This window comes from Belonocnema kinseyi, chromosome 8 (assembly GCF_010883055.1).
Source record: "Belonocnema kinseyi isolate 2016_QV_RU_SX_M_011 chromosome 8, B_treatae_v1, whole genome shotgun sequence".
Classification (NCBI taxonomy): Eukaryota; Metazoa; Arthropoda; class Insecta; order Hymenoptera; family Cynipidae; genus Belonocnema; species Belonocnema kinseyi.
The window spans coordinates 133456655-133461549 of NC_046664.1; positions in this window are offsets into that span (position 1 = coordinate 133456655).

Genomic DNA, 4895 nt, shown 5'->3' on the forward strand with positions numbered 1-4895 from the left:
GAAGTTTTTTATTTCTTTTTCAATTCAAATTTGAATTTAATTTTTATTAAATTGAAAAAACATTTTAAGTTTAATTTAAATGAAAAAAATATCAATTTTTAAAAGTCATTAATTGTCTTTAAAAAGTTTTATTAAATTTATTCATTAACAAATTTTAAAGCTTTAAAACATTTTTAAAATAAATTAATTGCATTCTTAAATCAATTTAAATGCAATTTAATGAATCTGAATGTAAATTAATGAATGATAATGTTCAATTTGAATGAAATAAAAAAGAATTTAATTTAAAATGAAAATTTAACATTTCGATTTAAATGAATATTTTCATAAATTTTTAATTAAACTTAAAAAAATAGAAACTATTAAAAATTTTTTATATTTGCAAATGAAGAAGGCTGAATACATAAAAGTAACGTGTACTATAAACGCTCCTGAAAAATTGTTTTTAGAGAATACGTTGCAGGAGTTCCAAAAAACTTGCATCCTAAGCATTGCAGAAAATGAATTAAATTCCTTTCGACAGATTCAACCACTCTCAGACAACACTTTTAAGTTTTTCAAAGGAATAAGGACTATACTTCTGTTTACCCCAGAGAGATATTGGTAGAGGAGATCTAGATTTACTGTTGAAGACATTATGGTAAATACAATGTTTGCTTTTTGAAATTTATGTATTTTAAAAAAAATTTATGCAGCAAACATGCTAAAAGAAGAGAAACTATTTTTTTAGTTTTAATCATTAATATTTTTTCAATATTTGAAAAACTTGAAATAAATTAAAAAGAAACTTAGATTTTTAATAAGGTTTTAATATTTTTAAAATAAAAATACATTTTTTTAAAATTATAATAGAAAAATAACGATTTTCAACTTTTTATTTCAGACTCGTGGAAACTATGTTAGCTTCCAGAAAAATATTTGGATACTAGTGGAATGATATATGCAACCTATAAGTCTTATATAACGAAGGGCGTTATTAATTATAACAATAGCCATATACGATTACCATTTCAGTTGTTCTGATATTGAAAATCATAGCCGAGAGGCTTGCTATGTCACATTTGGTGGTACGTACATCCAGGTGCAGAAGGATGACAGCTTCTACTTCTTTTAGAAGATTAACTGAGACGATTTCCCCAACACTAGAGTTTTGTTTCAAACAGAAAAGGAAATTTCGTTGATGGCGGAAGAAAAACGAAAATTTTATGAAGTAAAGAAAAAAGATGCCGAAGAAAAAGATGCTAAAGAAAAGGATACCGACGAAAAGGATGCTGAAGAAAGGGATACAGAAGAAAAAGATGCCCAAGAAAAGGATGTAAAAGAAAAAGATGCCGAAGAAAAGGATGTCGAAGAAAAAGATGCCGAACAAAAGGATTCCGAAGAAAAAGATGCGCAAGAAGAAGATGCCAATGAAATAGATGCTAAAGAAAAGGACGAAAAGGACGTCGAAGAAAAGGATGTTGAAGAAGAAACTGATAATCAAAAATTAGATCTGGTTATTATAAAAGAAGAAATAGATGTTGGTGAAGATTTTTGCGGAAATGAAAGTGATTAAGGAAGTATGTAAAAAGTGAAGTCTCTATCTTAGCGTAGGAAGTTAAAATGTGAAAGCAGAAGAAAACCTTTCCCCAGGTAATCAATATTTTTAAAAAATGACCTTCTTTCGTTGTCAATCGATTTTTGCTTAAGAATTTTTAAGAAAAAATTTCCAACTAAACTTTTATCATTTTAGTATTTTGTTTCATGTTTTTGAAATTAGTATCATTTTTATTAAAAACAATCATGATGATTTTTTGGGGGATTTTTATAGAGTGTTTTTCACGCCCTCAAAATTGAAAATTTGTTTGATTATCTAGTTTTGCACTGCCACCTTTTAAAAATCTACTTTTATTATATATTCTAATGATTTTTAAGCAGCCAACATTTCTTTTTTTAAACTCTTTTCAATTTAAAAACAAACAGAAAGTGTAATTTGTAGTGATATGTAGAGATCTGTAAAGAGCTCATCATAACCCGGCGATGTTTATTCGGTTTAAAGAGTGAAACAAAATTAGGGTTTATACAGACTCTAGTTATAAGAAAAACAATGTAAGAAAATTTTTTTTAAAATATGTAAACAAATTTTAAAAACTCATAAAAAGTAATTTAATTTTTCTTCCTTAAAATACTTATTAAGTTTTTAAGTTTTATTTTTCGCTTAATTTGAAATTTTTTTACTACTTACAAATACAAAAAGGAAAGATAAGAATAAAAGTGTATGGGTAATTTTATATAAGATTTACAACCGAAGAATTATGTGTCGATTATTTTACTCTAAAGAATGCGAGAAACATTTTTCGTTGCAATCGATTTTTTTAGTTGTAAATTTGATATGGAATGACACCGTATTTAGTATTTATCTACTTGGTTTTGGAAAAGTAAAATTTACAGGTTATGTATTACTTTAAATACAAATTATGAAAAACTATTTTTCATATATTTAAAAGAAAAATTAAATATTTGTTTTCAAAATTCTTGATAACTTTCATCATTGCAATTATGAATCAGTAAGCATTATACTTGATCACCTGCTAATTTTCTTAGTGAGAAATAATTAGAACATAAACAAAAGATGATAAGCGGTAGTGGTTAACGGCCAAGACCTAGGACAATTAGAAAACATAATAATGCCTTGTCTCTGATCACCCCGTGCCGGTCGGGGCCCAATCGGGAAAAATGTGGTCACAATAGGGTAACCTGTCTAGCGCCACACCGTATATGAAACGCCCTACCCGATAGGACCCAAATACGGGCACCAAAATGGGGGCCCGATCTGACCCAGATATGACGCATTCAATTTTTTATTTCTATAATTAGTAACATTTAAAATGATTTTTAATGATATTTTTTCAGGCTTTGTGTTTTACAAAACTTAAATTTTTCAATATTCAGCATTATTGAACTATTTGTATTCCTTTAATTTATTGTTAAGAGTTTGCATTTCGGAAATAGCTATTATGTTTTAAAAAACAATTTTCAAATTTATAGCTATTACACACAAACGCACATTACTAAATGAATTTCAATTATTAATATTTTTGAACCTTTTTAATATTATCTTGTAAAGTATTTTATTTGACCAACGAATATGGAGCACGTGGAATTAGATTTTAAAAGTGAAGTTATTTTCGAGAAAATATTAAAAACATTGGGTGAAGTTCCGAAAAGCGATTACCTCCGATTAATTTGAAACTTCATATACTTATGTATTTTGACGGGATGATCACGAATATGATAGTGAAAATACCTGCAAATTTGATTTTCATGGTGAAAATCATTTAAAAAACCCATAAAAATCATGTTTTTGTACGTTTATCTTTGTGAATAGTGAAAATTTATAAAAAGGCTTAAAATAAAAGTTGTAGCTCCTTTGAAAATACATATTTTATGTTTGATATATTTTAACACTACGACTGACAGTTTTCGAGAAAATAAGGTAATTGTCGGTGCGAGTTGTAGAGTTTGCTTAGGTCACACACGATACCCTTTTGAACGTGTAATGGCGGGCGGGAAGGGACACTTATGACTGGCCGCAGAAATAACTTAGGTAACACACGACCCACTTCCTAACGTCTCATGTGGGGGCACCCCTGTGACTGGCCACAGAAATAACTTAAGTCATACACGACTCCTTTCCCAGCGCTTCATGGGGGCGAAAAGGCATCCCAATGACTGGTCACAAAAATAACGTAGGTCAGACACGACTCCCTTTCTAACGTGTAATGGGGGCGGGAAGGCACCCCTCTGATTGGTCAACCTTCCAAGAATTTTTTATGTTTAGTATTTCTGCGATTTTCAATATTTAACGTCCACCCAGCCTTGCAGGAATTTTTCATACAACTTAAGTCTCACCGCTAAACATTTTGCAGTATATCTGTGATTTTTCATATTTATCGTCTATTTTGTCGAAAACCATTAGTCGTAGGGTAAAAACATATTCAACATAAAATACGTATTTTCAAAGGATCTACAACTTTTATTTGAAGCTTTTTTTTATAAATTTTCAATATTCAAATTTGCGGGTATTTTACTGTCCTATTCGTTGTCAGCGCGTCAAAATACATAGGTATACAAAGTTTCGAATTAATCGGAGGTAGGCGCTTTTCGGAACTTTGTCCAAAACATTTAATCTATAATGTTACTACTCCGGAATTTCATATATTTTGTATAAAGTAATGTTTTTAAGCAATATGAATGCATTGGAAGTTGACCTACAACTTTAGGAACGGAAATGATTTTCGTGCAGTTTGAGATAAGCAAATGAAGTCGGACGTCCCTAACCTCAAAAGCCACTAATTTCGTGGTGTATGACATTCGACCTTGACCATATAAATATCTGAAGGATCTTTTACAATTATTCCAAACACAATTACAAATCCGTAGATCTTTTAAAATACATATTGCTGTTATAATTTTATAATTTTTATCATTTATTCATGCAATATTTTTGCGATTTTTTTATATTCATCGTATATTTTCCCAAAAACTATCAGTTGTAGGGTATAAATATATTTAACATAAAATGTGTGCCATTGAAAGATCTACAACATTTATTGGAAATTTTTTTGTAAATTTTCAATATTGACTGAAATAAACGAAAAACCCTGGAATTTTTATAGTTTTGGGGTTTTGACCTTGAAAATCAAATTTGCTGGTATTTCCACTATCTTATTCATGATCAGCGTGTTAAAATACATAGGTATATGAAGTTTCGAATTGAAGTTTCGACCTGACGCGGTTCCGATGCGAGCCACACTCAGAGCTCACAGACCTGAAACGCCGCAACGATGCCGCACGAGGGGAATCGTCCCCCGCCAGGTGCCAGATCGTGGATGAAATTTACCCCCACCATACCT